An 18046-nucleotide genomic window follows, 5' to 3' on the forward strand; every position below is an offset into this window, starting at 1 on the left:
CAAGAGAAGAAATGAGCATTTCCTGATGTCTTTCTGTCTCCCTTCCAAGCAGCAAGAGGAAGTAGCTCTACTTGCTCCTCTCCTTTCTCCAAATCTTAGCATTTTTGGCACCTGCACTGGAACACACGCCCAAAGCAATCTTGTCTGCAGCAAGATTATCCTTCACTGGTGATATAATTCTTAATGACACCTCAGTGTATCAGCTGCCCAGTGCCTCTTCTGATCTACTGAAATGAAACCTCCCTAATCTTGACAATACACTTCTTCACCATAGCTCTGAAAAACAAACAGTAATTAGGAAATGGAATCTAATATCTTTTCAGACTGAGTTCCACTCATTTGGAAGCAGCTTTCAGTTACTGAAGTGAATGTGGATTCAGGATCTACTTTTGCTAAAAAGTCTCTTGCTGCACAAGAGGTATAGAAGGATGATGTTGGGAAGGTTTTAGTAACAATCATCCCTCTCGTTTATATAGAACTTCTTTTTTTCTTGTCACCATGTGTTTATTATTTTGTTTGATTCTCAAGTAAATAGGATGGCTCAGTAGTTAGGAAGGCTGGTTGCAGTTGCCTGAGTTGGAGTTCAAGCTCATAAACTTACAGGCTTAGTGACACTACACAAATCACCTGCCCCTCCCCAAGCCTCCACTTTCTGCTCTGCGAAATGTGGATAATCGTCATACACTCCTCACAGAGTATATTTTATATATATCACATTTGAAACTACATCTGGGATGTTGTGAGTGCTAAATAAATTATTATTATTATCATTTGAATATCAGAGCTAAGGAAATAAAGGCTTGGCAGATTCTATGTCTGGACTAAGCAACTCCATGAGTGAAGAGGTCATATATTGTTTTAGTTTGGGTCTCCTCAGAAGCAGACCCTGAGACAAATATTTGGGTGCAAGTAGCTTATATGGGAGGTGAAGAACCAGTTGAGGCAGGAGAGGAAAGAAAGCAATTAAAGGTGTGTTTATGAGCAGGTTACCACTGTGGGCAACTGGGCATAATCCTACTGGGGACTCTCTAAATGACTCCATAAAACATACCACACACCACAGAAATGTCCTTCTGAGGGAGGAGGAAACTGGAAAAGGTATCTGTCAACCTCATGCCACATTGCTGAGGGGTGCTTCTGGGGCAGTGACCCCACAATGAGGACTTCCAACTAGCCCCAGGCATAGGAGGAACAGCCTTACAAGACCAAATGCATTTGTGCTTATAGATGCAGGAAGCCATGAGCATATCCTAGGGTTATCTGCAAGTGACATCCTGGCATAGCCTAAGGAATGAACAGGGCAATGACATCAGTGACTTGGGGATACAATGACAGTCGTAGAGTTCCTTGACCATCTTATGCATTCAGACGGAACCAAAGCCAAATATACCCAGCCTAGGAGAACATATTCTGAATTAGCTTCTGGAGAAGGATACTGTGTGATGGTTCCCAGTAAGTTATTCCAAAGCTTATCAAACTTTAGGACATCCCTACCTACTATCAAAATCCCTTTGGGTGGATTTTTTTCTTCTACATTGGTTTCCAACAGGTAGAAAAAAAGGAGTAAGGTTTACAACATATTTTAATCAGTAAAGCAAAAGACATTTTTTAAAAGTCATGACATGCTTTAGACACTCTTAGGTAGGTGGAAAAACAAATGTTCTCTTAACTGAAGTGCTCTACTCTGAAACTGTGATGACGTATTTGAAAATGTCTGTCTTCAAAAAGGTTCACTGACCCCTCTGTATAGGAATAGCTCCACAGATATGTTTCCTGGGTCATATTTCTGGAAAAAGTGAAGTTTGGAGCAACTATTATCACGTTGACAAGCTAACACTGAAAAGACACGATATACACCTGAGCCCCTCCAGGCAGGTATCAAACGAAGTTCCTTAACTTTTGCCAAATACCTGCTCTTCACTCCCTTCATTCCTTCAGGCAGGGCTTTTATTTAATCTTCTTACTCTCCTTTCCAAAGAGGGGAAAATCCAAAATCAATTTATAAAAGCTAGAACTTCCATTCACCATTCATTTCTAAATAAAGAAGGCATACCAATGGAAAACAACCAAACTTATCATAACCACTCTCTTTGATTTCCAGCCAAACCTAAATCTGAACAAGATATAGTTAGTGATGAGGAGGTGGTAGAATCTGGTTTTTTATTTAGAAGGCTGGTCCAGACCATTTATAAACAGGCATCCTTGTGTCCTTTTGTGTGGAAAGAGTTATTTTCTCTATATTTGGGCAGAGCTCACTGGAGTGACTGAAAACCACCACCTCTGTGGATGAACCTGATATAGACCAGAGAAAGTCTTAGTCAAGGTAACTGAGGCCAGAGATCCACAATGAAAATGTGCTGTATAATTTCATTTTTCAAACTTACATATTCATTCTACTACAGCCCTTTCTTTGGGTGATTTATGTTCAGTTGATTTTGGTACAGGCCTGGAATGTTTACACAAAGGCTTAATAGACATTTACTTTGGAAGTTACATTGTGAGATAGAATCAAGGAACTGGCCCATTGCCAGAGTCAGAATGGAAGGCCACCTGGAAGTTAATGATCGCTTTGTGAAGACCAGAGGCATGTAACAGAAGGTTCCAGAAGAGTGGAGACTTCATGTAATAACCACATTGCCCTCAGACATACACCATTGGAATGACTAAGAAGAAACTAATGTGTAAATAGAGACATCACAGATAGAAATGTCCAGGATTACAATTCCTCAATACCTTAATACTTTAATATCATATTTTGTACTGCATCTTACAGTTTATATATGTTTTTATGTAACATCAAAATTAATACTCTCCAAAAAGATACCTGTAACCTCAAATGCTAGTTAGTCTATTTTAAATATTTGATTCATGCTAAATTCACCTCTGAGACAAATATAAAAGAATTATAACCCTCTCTTTACAGATGTGGAAACAACCTCAGAAAGGGCCAGCAACCCACTTGCTCAAAATTATATGACATGTAACTGCTAAAAACAACAGTCCCTTTAGTAACATTACCACTTCTCCACAGCTGCTTTAATTAAGCTATTTTTTCTGTGATTCAATCAAACCCCGCTTATTAAACAGTATTAACATTATGGAACTGAGCACAGTAAAAAGTAAACATAAATGTAATCTTCTTGAGGGTATAACCTAATTTGAGAGAAATGTGTTTCTTAAAACTTTGCTTGTTTTTACAGAAGAAGGGTAATTCTTTCTAAGGAATTCTCTGAAAGAGACATCAACATATGGTACATCCTTCCATATGGCATAGAGTGAGGATGAGTTACAGCTTTGAAAAAGATGCTCAGAGGAATTCTCCATAATGATATCTGATAGATACCTGAAGAAGGAAAAGGAGTTAGCTATGCCTGTATCTCGGGATACTGTTACAGGGAGAGCAAACAACAAGGGCAAAGTTCCTGGAAATGCAGGTGGATTGTTCACAGAATGGCAAAGAAACCAACATGGTTAGAGCAGAGTGAGCAAGGGGGAAAGACTAGGAAGAGGAGGCATACAGGAGACAGGCAGGAATTCACATAGGGCCTTATAAGCCATAGTAAAAGATTTGACTTTGACTATGAGTAAGATAAGATGCCATTGGAGGATTCTGAGCAGATAAGTGACCTGATTTGGCTTCTGTTTAAAAAAAAAAAAAAAAAAGTCTTATGGCTTCTTAATAAAGAAAAAACTGTGGGAGGGACAAAGGCTGAAGCAGGATATCAGCCTTGGGAGATAACTCTGGAAGTGGTGAAATGATTATTTAAGATATAATTTGAAGGTAGGTTCCAAAGAATTTGCTGGTGAATTGGATATGAGGTGAGAGAAAAAGGAAACAGTCAATGATTGTTTCAAGTTTATTTAATTTGAGCCCCTGGAAGGATGGAGTTGCCACAACTAAAATGGGGAAAACCAGAGGTAGAACAGATTGTGACAACTAGACTAGAAGGCCAGCATCTGTCCTGTAAAGTTCAAGATGCCCATTAAACTTCTAAGTATGGATGTTGAAAGACATTTGAATATATCAATTGGAGTTTAAGTGAGAAATCTGGGTGAAATATATAAACACAGGCATCATGAGGATATAGGTGGTATTTAAAACCACAAGACTGAAGGAGATAACCCAGAATGTGGGTCTGGATGGAGAAGAGGGCCAAGAGCTCAACTGAAGGGGTGGAGCAGGAGAATGGATAAACAAATCACAGTCCTATGAAGGAATATTTAGCAATGCAAAAGAATGAACTACTGCTACCCCCTACAACATGGACAAATCTTCAGACATAATGACAAGCAGGATAAACCACACACAAAAGAGGATATGCTCTCTGATTCCATTTATATGAGTTCAAAGAAAGACAAATAGGTATTGATGAGGAATGGGTTCCAACCAGACTTACTGGAGGAATAGAAATGTTCTTCACCTTGACCCAGGTAGCAGTTACACAGGTATATACAAATGTAGCAATTCATCAAGCTTAGTCTTCAAGCCTATAAATTTTATTATATCCAAATTATGCCTTGGTAATAAAATAGGGGTGGAGGAAGGAGGGCATGATAATGGTGTCGTATGCTGTAGAATAGGACAAAAATAGAATAAATGATCTTTGCCCTGGAAGAGCTTATCTATCAGACCAAAAATAGATTTTGCAAAGATTTCCTCTTCAAACAAGAGGACTGCATACTTATGTGTTTTTACACTTTTCTACAGGACTTCTTCTTGCTTCACCTTTTTCATGCCCACTTCAGCCAACAGCCACTTCTGCTTGGCAACTGAACCTCACATACCTTGGAGGAAACAGGGGAACACATAGAACAAGTTGCCTTGGTAACCAAAGTTTTTATATGGCTGGCCCTTTGGCTCTGTCCTCCTTGTCCCACTCTCCTAGTGCCCAACACTCCCTCAAATGCTGTTTGCCTGAACAAACACTTCTCCAGCACCTTTTTCAGCTCTTGCTGTTAAGCCCTCCACCACCTGGGTTGCCCCTCCCTACCAATGTTCATTTCGACCTTTTACTTTTGACCTACTCTTTATTCTGAACTTCTGCAGGTGTTTGCATCTAATTTTAGCAGACTTTGGGGTTTCTAACCCATGGTCTTACTTGAATCTCAAATCGCTGACACTTCTGTCATCTGATGGGACGCCCTGGATAGGTTTATCCCAGCAGCTACAAAAACACCTTTATGGATGGAGAATTCTTTTTATTTTTCCCCATGATCTCCAAACTTTTTATTTGCTTTCTTCCCCACTTTTTTTCTGAATGCCTCATAACTTTGGTGTTGTTGATCTCAGACACCATTTTGTTATCCATAAATCCTGCAGGTGGAGGTCTGGATGGAGTTGCTGTCATCCAGGGCATTGCCAAGATCCAAATCCTCCCCTTCTTCCAGCAGGTGGCAGTAGGTGGCGATCTCAATCTCCAACTTGACCTTGATGTTCAACAGGGCCTCCTACTCCTGGGCCTGGAGCTGCTGTTCTGCCCAGGTCTGATTCCAGATGCAGCAAGATCCTATTGAGCTGTTCCACCTGCATGGCATAGTGAGTCTCCACCTCCCTCAGGCCATTATCCAAACTGGCCTTCAGATTTCTCATGGAGTCCAGGCCAGTCTCCAAGGACTGGATCACACATCTCAACTTCGTGAGTATCATCTCAGTTTCTCCTATCTCAGCAGTCTGCAAGGTGACCACTGTGGAGTTCTCCTTAATCTGCTGGGACAAGTACTTCTCCAGCTCCTTTTTGGTTCTCCCCAGGCAGCTCATCATACTGGGCCCAGATGTGTGCCATGATCTTGCTGAGGTCCTGAGATTTGGGGGCATTCAACTCCATGGTCAACCCAGAATTGGCGATGTGGTTTTGTAGACTGTTAACTGCTTCCTCGTGGTTCTTCATGAAGAGCAGCTCCTCCTTGAGAGCCTCAATCACTGTCTCCATCAGCAGCTGAGTGATACTGGTGTCATCAGAGACCTTTCAGAGCCTATTGGTGTCACTCTCCACAGTCTGACACATGGCCAGCTTCATCTAATGCTTGACTCTGAAGTCATCAGCAGCAAGGCAGGCATTACCAATCTGCAGAATGATGCAGGCATTGTCTACAGAACATGCAAAAATGTGAGTCCTCAGGTCCTCAGTGGTCTTAAAATAATTCACCCAGCCCCCAATCTCTGACTTGGGGCCTCTTCTTCTCCAGGTGTCCCTGGATTTTGCTTGCCAATCTCTGATTATCAGCCTCTTGGCTTCTCACTGTATCCAGGTAGGAGACCAGGTGGTCATTCAAGCACTGCTTAATCTCCTTCTTACTCTGGATGCCTGCCATGCCACCAGAATTTTGGCCATCCCCACAACCAGGCCCCCAAATCTGCAGCTACTATGTACAGTGTTGGAGTGGAACATGGAGATCTAAGAGCCTGAGCCCTTGGTGCCTGCCTAGATAATGGCCTTGTTGCTGGCTGGGCAACTGCAAGGATCCCAGGGTCTGTGAGTTTTTGGAGAAGCTGGGGAAGATGCTGAAGCTCATGTTGTCCAGGGAGGAAGTCAAAAGACCAAGACTGAGGTTCAAGCTATCTGGATGAATAATTTTTCCCCTACTCCCAAACATTTTAAGTTACATTAGATTTGTCAGGCTATTAATTATTGAAGTCAAACTTCATAGTCAGGGTTTAGAATTCTCTCAGAAAGCTGAGACAGGAGAAGCATTTCTACTATGAATAAGGTCACAAATTGGACACATGCAAAGTCTGTCCAGAAAATGTCCCACCATTGTTAATATAACAGGAACAGATTGCCCAACATCAATGTAACCTGGAAGCCAAGGAAAGTGGATTGGAATGTGCATGTGTGAACAATGATGACTTCACTGTATTAGTCAGTGGGGGCAGTAGTTGCCACTGAGTGAGCATTCAGAATGACTGAGTCGGTGGAGCAATGACTCTGTATCAGATTTTGCCTTAAGCTTGAATATTCCTCCACAGACACTATTCAGATGAATCAGAAGGCTGCAACTATGGGCAACTGGTGATTGGCAGCTCTGTTACAATGCGCCCACTCATGCATCACATCTCGAGCAGAGATTTTTGGTGCAACATCAAACCATCCAGGTGACTCTTTGTCTCCCTACAGCCCAGATTTGGCAATCTGAGACTTCTGGCTTTTCCCAAAACTAAAAACACCTTTGAGAGGGAAGAGTTTTCAGACTGTCAATGAGATTCAGAAAAATATGATGGGGCAGCTTTTGGAGATTGGGAGAACTATGTGAAGTCCCAAGGGACCTACTTTGAAGGGGACTAAGGTGTCATTGTCCTATGTATAATGTTTCTTGTGTCTTGTATTTTTTTAAACAAATGTCTCTATTTTTCATATTACATGGCTGGATACCTTCTGGACAGACCTCACATCTACTTCCAGTGGAAGCCTGTGCCCAATGGCAAAGGTGGCTCCCCACCCCAACAAGGCTGTCCTAACTTGAACTGCCTGTTTGGCTGCTAATTAAGAAGTCGCTTCTAGGCAAGAATTAAAAATTATTTCAGCATTAACATGTGATCCTATACTGATACATGGCTTCCACATTGGCCCATGTATAGTTCTGTCCACCACACAGTCCCATTATCACCTCCCTGTCCAGGCTCCTGAAGTGATCACAAGGCAGTAGATCATAACAATGGGGTGTTGAGCTGATTTCATTTTTCCAAAAGTGAAGAGACTTAAAGGAGAATCTGGCTCAGGATTTAGACCAAGTATCCAACACTAAAGCTCAGTAGTGAGAGGCAGGGAATGGGGAAAGTTGATGAGGTTTCTGCATCTTGTGTTCCTGCCCTTGGGTTATTTCCAGGACCAGCACCATGAGCATGTGACTCAGGCAGTTGCACAGGGTTTGTGCTTAGAAAGGCCCCACACTTGGTTTAAGGTTCTGTTATTACCATCTTAAAATTGTTAATAATTTTTGAACAAGGATCCCACATTTTCATTTTGCTCTGGGACCTGAAAATTATATAGCCAGTCCTGATTGTTTCAGCTCAGTTATCAGCAAACTAAACATCACTAGTTATTTTCAAATACCCTGCCTTGAGCCTTCTCTGTAGCAGATTCAAGCTGATAAACTGAGAATCACAGACCACACTCAAATGTCTATGGGGATCATTGTTCTCAGTGTGCAATTGAAGGAAGTTATGTCATTTGGATTTGCAGACAAGGATATTCTTCACCAAAACTGAAAAAAATAAGGAAATCTTTACAAATTGAAGATCAAGGTCATGGTTAAGAAATTAAGACTTCAAGTAAAATGTTCTTCTCTTGCTTGGATACTGCATTAAACATATACTTACTGCTATGAAAATATTTCATCATTCATAACATTGAAGGCTGAAAAACACATGTAACCTGAAAAATCTCCAATCCATTGTTAATAAGAGGTAAAATGTGGTAAGTGGGCTGAACTGCATTACAAACCAACTTCTGGTGGTGATACAATGAAGTAAAAAGAGGAATCTAGGTAATGCAATGAATAATAATTACTTCTCTCCCTTCTCCCAAAAGAGCTCAAAGACATGTTTCCAGAGGCGATTATTTGATCCCTTATTATTTCTCTTTCTCAGTGTTCTCAGATCAAGCCTTTCTAAACTCTCTCTTCCTCTATAAAGTCTTCCCTGACTATTTAAAAGAAATTCAGAGATTTTTTTGTTTGTTTGTTTTTTGTTGTTTTTTTTTTGGGGGGGTGTTCTTTGCTATCTCTTCTTTCAATGAATCTCTGAACATGTAAAGTCTCTCCTGGCCCTTGTCAGCATCAGAGCCAAAGGGGGTTGCAGCCTAGTAAACAGAGAAGGTGGACCTTAGTAGCTGGGCTCAGTGCCTGGCTGCAACCCTTTTCATCACCCACAGAGTACTCCCTGTCATGGAATTCACCACTACAGCCTTCCCCACTGCCTTCATTCTCCTCCACGTCTAGTTCCTCCCCTGCCCCTCACTCTCAAAGATGACCTCTCCACCTACTTCCCTGGGAAAATTGAGAACATCTGATGAGAACTCCCACAAGTTTCCTCCCAACTCTTTAAGTTTTCTTTGGATCATCACCCAAACTTTCTTCCTTCCCTCCCATCTTGGAAGAAACTTTCTCTGCCACTTGAGCAGGTTAACCCCTTCACCTGACTGCTACAATGCTGGGGCCTACCTCTCATGACTATGGTCTCTATTCTTCCTTTCCACCAGCTACTTGTCTAGTTCCTAAACACATGCTCAAATCTTCTATCCAGAAAGAAATAGACACACAAACACATATAATACCCCATTCTTTGTTGTACCAAGTCTTGCTCTGAGTTGTCTGCTTCCTATTCTCTCTTTATCCCTCATTAAAACCAGATACTGTGAATGCCATCCAGTACAAAGTTTAGAAGTCACCAAATAAATGGGAGGCTCATTCCTCAGTCTCAAGCATCTTGGCTCTTTCTCTCCCCTGTCTTTTGAAATTATCTTCGCAAAGGTCAAACAAAATCAAGGGCCTCAGTTTGCTGCCATCCTGCTTGCACTCCCAGCAGCACTCTCACCTCTTAACATGAACACTTGTCTTCCTTGGTTTCTGTGATGTTGGTGCCCTTCCAATTTTTCTTACTGATCATTTGAAGTGTCCCTCAGGGATTTTACCCCCATTCTTTGTTCAACCCTTAACAGAGATTATTCCCCAAAATCCCAGCCTCAGCCTGTTCTCTGTTCACTGCACTACTTGATCCCATAAGGATTCTCATTGGCTACCCCCATCCTCACTGTGTGTTTCCCAAAGATATATCACTACTTTGAACTCACTCCAAAATTCCAGACCACATCTCTAACACCTGTTAAACACCCCAGCCACCTGCCTGATATCCTTCTAAGAGTGGCCCACTGACTCCTCAAGCTCTAGGTAGCTAAAGTAGAATTGATATGACACAAGGAACCACTTTGCATAACTTTTAGGAAGCTTCTTATATGATTGTTGCTGGAGGTAGGAACTTGTGTCAGTCTAAATCTCCACAGGCCTACAGGTAAAAGCAAAAGATAATTTTCCGTAGCTAGAGAAAGAATGTGAGAAAAGGGACAAGGCCAGATCCTGACCCAAAGCAGCCAAGTTGAACATACTTCTGTGCTTGGCACCGAATGTTACCTTTTGGTCCTCCTAGAGTTTACACTGTGCAAGGCACTGATAACAGATACAGACATCATCCAAAATTAGACAAACATTGCTTGTACACCGAGAGATAGAAAATTAAGTACTTATTTTGGCTGCAAGTCAAGGCACAGTGGCACTGCATGAAGCAGGAAGTGATGGGGGTGTCTGGCTTGGGCATAGCGGATTAAGAAAAGCTGTGACCTCCTTTCCACTTATTGTTCACACTGTAAATGTTTTACTTCCATCAATTAAAAGGCACATGTGGACTCTGTCCTTCCAATTATTTGTGAGTTGCTTAAGCATCTGTCTGTGATCAAGATTTACTTATCTTTTTAGTGTGAGGGCCTGGACCTGCTTTCCCAATCATGGCACCCCAACTCCCAAAGTCCTCTTGAGTGACACTCTTCTGGAAGACACTGATGCCAACATTTCCCTCCCTGAGTAAGGAAGGTTAAGAAGAGTTAATAAATTTTGGCTATGCATGTGTCCCACCTCCCACTAGAGGAGAAAAAAATCTCTCTTGAATAAAGGGGAATAAAGGAAGGCTCTTTTCCCTATTGAGGGCCTCCTGCTAATTCCAGGCCTCACCCTGAAATCAGGGAGGCCTTAGGATGTTCACCACCCCTCTGGGCATGATCTGAGGCATTCACAGCTTCTGAGTATCCTAATCTATTCCATATTCCAGGAGGCTCTCCAAAGGGAAAGGTAATCAGTCTCACACATTCACTCCACACTTTCTTTCCCACTCACATCCGCTTGGAATTGAGAGCAAGAGGGAAATGAAGTTCTGCCCTCCTTGGGGTGCGTGGCTTTGGCCTTTGCTTAATCAAGGCCATTGATGTGGCAGTAAGCCATGAACAAAGCAGCCTGCCCAGAAGAAAGCAGGGAGCTATGGAATTGCCTTCCTCCAGCTTAAAAGGAGCATCTGATCAAAGCATGCCAGAGCTGTAAAGAAAGAGAAAGAGCAAGACGGAGCGAACACCTTTTTTTTAATGTTTATTGATTAGAAGCATTGACATTAATTGGCTGCCTCCCATATGCCATATATACCCTGCCAGGGATTGAACCCACAGCCTAGGTATGTGCCCTGACTGGGAATCAAACCTTCAACCTTTTGGTGTATGTGATAACTCTCCAACCAACCAAGCCACACCAACCAGGGCATGAGCACCTTGAAATATGAATAATTATAAGAAAGCTTTCATGGAGAGAAACACAATTAAATGATTTTATTATGTTCCCCTAAATACCATGTTGTATCATTTTAATTCAAAACTGTATTAGCTTCCCCCAATGAGGAAGCTGGAATCAAAAGTTGACAACCCATTTGAGAAATTTCCAGGGCATAACATAAAGCAAGTACTGTTTCCACCACTCCTAGCCATCGATCTGACTACTAAACCTAGATTGCTTAATTCTACTATATCCAGTTTAACAGGGAGTACTTACCCTATTTCTAGAATATCTCCCAATCCACCCCCTGCTCACCTGCTTCACTACTACCTTATTTTTTTAAAATTCAAGGCATTGTTATTTCTTGGCTGGAATATTACAATTTTTGGTCAGGTAGGCTTTCTGCCTCATCTGTCCCATAGTTCATTCTCCATACCACATCTGGAGAGTACTGAAATATCTAAATTACCTTCCACAGGCTTCCCATTGTCCTTTGAGTGAAATCTAAGCTTTTCACCCAGCTTGCATAATTTTCCTTCAACTGTTCCCTTCCCCCATATGTATCCTCATACCCTTACACTCTCTTGCTCCCTAAGCTTCAGCCATACTCTCTTCCGATGCTTCCTTCCATCACACTAGGCTCTTTCCCTTGACTTAGATTGGGTTTCCTAGAAGCAGAGCCTGTGATGAAGATCCTTGTATATGTAGTTTCTGAGAAAAGGAACTTAGGACCAAACTGAAAAAGAGTGAGGGAAACAGAACAGGAAATGGGAAAAAAAACAAGCAAAGATGTGGTCACCACTGGAGACTAGGCTCAGCCCAATGATCCCATGACTCCACTTGAGGCAAGGGGCCAGCATCTTATACCACACTACCAATCAGCCACTGGCTGTAGTCCACCCACAAGGGTGGCCATAGTATCAGCCATTCTCCTCCACTGAGGACAATTGCAGTTGTAAGCAGACAGCAGCAAACATTTACAGCCACAAAGGGATCTAGGCAGGATATCAACAGTTTTAAGAATGTGTTTTAACTTTTGCTACTGCCTAAAGCACTCTCCTTCCAGATCTTCATGTGTCTAGCTTCTTGTCATCACTTACACCTCAATTCAAGTGTCCCTTTTCTCAGTGGTCATACCTGGCTATTGAGCTGAAGTAGCCACACTGCCCTTCCACTTAGTCAATATCATTATTCTATAATATTCTTTAGCATTATCTGAAATAATTTACTAGCTGTTTCACCTACTATAATGTAAAGTCCATGAGAGCAGGGACCCAGTCTGTTCACCTAGTGGTAAAGTCAAAAGATTCTGAAGTCAGACATCCCAGTTCAAAGTCTGACTTCACCATTTACTAACTTTGTAAGAAGCTTGAACAGGTTATCTTCTGATAGTGCAAGTTTAATAGATCATTGGAGTACTTAATGATTTGATGCAAGTAAAGTGCTTAGAATAGTATCTGATACATGTTAATCACTCAATAAATGCTAGAAGATGACTGTGAATAAATGAATGAGTGAGTGAGTGAATCAACAAACAAAATAATTCCTTGGCAATTCAAGCTGCCACCTTGCTTTGCTTATATGATATGTATTAATGAACCATGGACATTGCTCTGATTTTTACCTTTTAAGGCTACACAAATTATTATTCTCTTTTTCAGCCATCAGTAGGCATCCAAAATACCTAAATTATTTCCTGTTTCTTCACGATGGTCAAAACCAGCCAATACTCCCATTTTGACCTCCCTCATTGCAATCTATAAATTTAAAACTTCAATTTCCTGGGCTGCAGCATGCTAAATCTTGAAGGCAAGGCCCTCATCCCCCCACCGTAAGCAGTCACTGTTCCAGCAACCCTTGCCCATTGTTACCCTCAGGTCAACCCTGCCATGTGATTAAATAAACTGACTGCATCAAGAGGAAAGGAAGCATTCAGTAAACTTCAGCCACCAAATGAGCTGTGGTTTTGTCTGTGGCCTAAATGAAATGGGTAAAGGAGCAATTAGTTCAACTCTCCTCTGAAAGAGAGGTTTTATGGGAAGTAGGAAACAGGGGCAGTCATTAACCAAATATAAGCTGACCACTTTCTGTAAGCAGGCACTGTAGGGAACATAAAGATGAGCAATGACACGAGATGAAGAAGAATTAAAACCCAGTTCAGAAAGCATTTGTAATGGGGGGGGGGGCGGTCATTTTATTTAACTAAAATTTTTTAAGGAGTCTATTGTGTTTCCTTGGATAAAGAAGTCTAACACGGCATTTTAGATTTATAGAAAGACACCAAGAACCAATTTAAGCTACCAAACTGTTATGGGGAAACCAGACAATGTGTTTGTCTCTGAGGGAGGAGAAAGAGAACAATGCAAAAGAAATGAGGGCTGAGGGAGCAGAGGGAAGACAGAGAAGTCATTAACTATTGTCTGCTTTGTCAATGACCTCAACCTTCTGTAAGGTGCCCAAATCCAACAATGCTTGGTAGAAAGTTTTTTTCCAAACCAGCTGACTTAAAGTAACAGATACAACACACACCCTGTAGGTTACAGGAGATGTTGGAGCTAAAAGAGTCTCAAGAGAGCATTGACCTTTGCAGGCCACAAGATGGGGTTTCTGTGAAGTTAACCCAGATCTCCAAGGGATCAGGAGGACTCAGCAAACAGCGGAGCTCAGCAAACATCTACATGCTCTTGTACTCAAACAAAAGGTATCGGTATATACTCACATCTCAATGTCAATCTCAGATGCTGTTTTCAAACATGGCCTAAGATCTTCATTATATGCCCAAATCTAAGATAATGAAGCATTATAAGCAGTGGTTGATATCTCAAAGATAACACAGAGAAAGGCAGGTTCAAGGAGGTCACCCAATATCTCTTCTCCTTCTGTGTATGCTTCCAGGGCAATCTGACTTATTCTCTCAGTTACAAGTCCCATTTGTAGTATGAAGAGTCTTCAGCCTGAATCCCTCTCTTAAACTCTCGAACTGCATCGTTGCATACAGTTGCCACTAGCCACATGTGGCTATTAAGCACTTAAAGTGCAGCTAGTATAATTGAGCAACTAACTTTTTAATTTAATTTAGATTTTTTTAAATGATGCTCAATTCAATTATTGGAATGATTTCATTTATGTTTGGAACAATTTAAGCATGTAAATCTACTAGAGTTGCCATGTTTTTCATTAGGTTTTGAGACCTTGTTCATCTTATAGCTGAAAGCTGAACCCTTCTTAAAAATCTTTCCCTATTCCCCTATACCGCCAGCACCTGATAACCATTTTTCTACTTTCTGTTTCTATAAGTTTGATGTTTTTTAGATTCCACATATAAGTGATACCATACAATACCTTTCTCTCTCTGGCTTATTTCAGTTAGCATAATACCTTCAAGTTCCATTCATGCTGTTACAAATGACAGTACTTCCCACATGCTGAAATGGTAATATTTTAGATATATTTGGTTAAATAGTATTAAAATTTATTTCTCCTGTTTCTTTTGACTTATTTTATTGTGGCTATTAGAATATGTAAAATCACACATGTGGCTTGCATTAAATTTATATTGGACAGCATTGCTCTAGAATCATATGGCCACATCTCCCCTCAGTCTTTCACTAGTATCTCAACCTAACATATACAAAATTAATCATCTTTTGTCTCCCCCACTCATACAACCTCTTTCTCCTCTAGAAATTCGTAAAGGCCTTCTTATGCTGGAAAAAATCTAGGAGTTGTTATCCTTGATGTTGAAACATCAACACCACCTTCAATACCATATACTCTACTCAGTCTGTGAGGGCAGGGTCAGTGCATGTCTAGATTATGATTTCATCCCTCCCCTGCAAAGTGCAGCACTTAGTAGACTCGAATAAAACTTTCTAAATGAATGAATGAGCTGACAAATGAATGCATGATTCACCTCACACGTGATTGAGAACACAAAGCGCATACAACACATTTAAGTAGGGAACATACTTCCCTTGAGCTGCCAGCTTTGAGGAGCAGAGGAAAGTCAGAGTATCCCATATGAGGACATGGAGTGGAGACATGAAAATGAGAATCCAGCAGCTCCATATGAGAGTATGGGGGGTGGCTTGGGGGGGAGGGGGTGGCATGCAGGGGAGGGTGTAGGGCAGCTGGAGATAACCAGGGCAAGAAGAAACTGCCCTAGGAATTAGGGAGGTTTGGAGATTTTATAGCTGCTTCATTGAATCATTCCCTATTCAGCTTAGCTGTGAAAACCTGCAAGAGAAATTATAAAAACAGCATACCCATCAACAAATAACAAGTGCTGGTGAGAATATGGAGAAAGGGTTCCCACTTTTCCACATCTTAGCCAATGGTTACTATTGTCTATCTTTTAATTATAGCTATCCTAGTGGGTGTAAAGTAGTGTATCTCTTTGTGGTTTTTATTTGAATTTTCCTAATGACTAATGATTTTCAGCATCTTTATGTGTTTATTGTATATTTATATCTCTTCTTTGGAAAAATGTTTATCAAAATTCATTGCTCATTTTTTAATTGAGTTGACTTTTTATTACAAAGTTGTAATAGCTCTTTATATGTTCTGGAAGATCACTAATAAATCTTTCATTATAAATGAATTATTTTGAAACCTGGGAAAATAAACTAACTTTCTGGGGACAAAATTAGCAAAGTTGAAACAATCCAAGATTTTAAAATCTAACATGAATAGCCAAGGAAGAAACTGTGAACATTTACATAGAGTTACCTCCATATCTTCCTTATGCCCCTGCCAACATACCTTACCTAAAAAACTCAGAAGTCACCAAGATCAGCTGGAATCAAGGGTGAATTTTTCAAAAGAGGTTCACAAAGATTTTTTTTTCCTATACTATAAAACATGTTCTGGAGTCTAAAGAAAGGATATTTCTTAAGGTTTTTTTTTCTTCTTCTTTAATGAAGAGAACATAAAACTGATACCAAAATCTTAGAACAGCTTGAGAAAAAATTATAAAACAAACTTATTTATAAATACTGATGTGAAAACTCATAAATTAAATAAGAAATGCAATTTGATGGTGCATTAAACAAATAGCAAGTCATAACCTATGGAAATTATAAGAGGATTCAACTAAAAAAGTCAACATAATTTAAAATGAAAATGGTTAAAAAGTTTCAAAATATTCAGAAAAGGCATTGAGTAGAAACAATATTTATTTCTATTTCTAAAAAACTGTTTAGGACCTGTAAACTGAACAACAATACTATACCACCTCACATTATCATATAGACCAACATTAAAACATCTGCAACTATTAAAAAAAGATGGCAAGGCTGTAGGAAAACATAAGTTCCATAGACCCTGGTGGGATTTTAAATTGGCATAATCACTTTGAAGAACAATTTGGTAGTATCTAGCAAAACTGAAAATCTACATACTGTGACTGAGCAGATCAACTCCTGTGTTTAAATATCCTAGAGAAATTCTTGCTTATGCTTGTAAACAGACACATCCAATTATATCAATGGCAAGTAGTTTTAAAACAGGGGAATAATTTTAAATTATATCAATAAGAATAAATAACACTTTGTATATGCATATTCATACACTGGAATACTGTACAAGTGTTAAAATAATGTAACTCTCTCTACTCAGTCATACAGTTTCACACAAAATGTTGAAAAAAGCAAGTTTCAGATGATACAAACCTTGATATTTATGTCCAATTCCCAAACCAAAAAATAAAATTACATATTTATTAAGACATACACATGTATACAAGTATAGTAAAATAGAGTGAAAAAGATATGTGCTCAGTTTACATTTTTCCTCTGGGTCTGGGACACGAGGAACAAACTGCAGGTGGAGAACAAAGAAAACTTTCTCTGTAATGCTTTATTTCTTTCCTTTATATCAGGATGCACCCTGGCTGGTTTGGCTCAGTGGATTGAGCGTCGGCCTGCGAGCTAAGTGTCGCTGGTTCGATCTTCCAGTCAGGGCACATCAGAGAAGGAAAACTCTGACTCCAAAAAACCTCCGCTGCCTTGCGGCATACCTCTTCAGGGGAAAGGCTAAGGGAGTAAACCCCGACAGAAAATCCGGAGCCGGAGTCCCTAAGGCGGTTTGACGTTGTGGTCAACACCGGCAACTCCTGCGGCGCACCTGAAGCCAAGCTGTATTGACTCCGTCTTTCCCTTGGATCCTTCAGCTGCGAAGAGAGGGGGGGTCTGCTGCATGGGCAACAGCAGACCCTCCATATCACCCTGCCCAGGCTCTGTAGCTTCAGCTTCACTGGAGAGGACACTCCAGCGTCATCACAAGATGTCGATTCAACACGGGAGGAGACAGATACCGTGTCCCTCCCGAGTTGGACTGCACAGCCATTCTCAGCGGTGCAGATAGACTCTTAAGAAGCTACACCATCGTCTCTCGAGACGGACGGCTGCCGACGACGATATTAGGATGAGACAAAATGGAGCAAAATATTTTCAATCCTCAGTTCGGGTTGGTGTTATATAAATATGCATCATTATGCATCATATTTTAGGAGTATTTTTCAAATTTCTCAAAACAAGAAGTTCCACAGTAAATTAAGACTAAAAAGTCCCTTAATATGACATATATATATTTCAAAGCAAAAACCCACACCATTCTTAATGGTGAAACACTAAAAGTATGTACATCAAAATAATGTTTAAAATAAGGATACACCACTGTTACTAATTCATATGGATCTAGAGGTTCTAGTTATTGAATTAATTGACCAAAATAAAAAAGTGTG

At 40.5% G+C, this 18046-nt stretch overlaps 1 pseudogene; it reads right to left on the bottom strand.

Moving 5' to 3' along the window:
• Positions 1 to 5165: 5165 nt before the first annotated feature.
• LOC150003212 (keratin, type I cytoskeletal 18 pseudogene) lies at positions 5166 to 6312 on the bottom strand (annotated as a pseudogene).
• Between the last annotated feature and the right edge of the window lie 11734 nt (positions 6313 to 18046).

This window comes from Furipterus horrens, unplaced genomic scaffold, assembly GCF_987537825.1.
Source record: "Furipterus horrens unplaced genomic scaffold, mFurHor1.1.pri manual_scaffold_8, whole genome shotgun sequence".
Lineage (NCBI taxonomy): Eukaryota > Metazoa > Chordata > Mammalia > Chiroptera > Furipteridae > Furipterus > Furipterus horrens.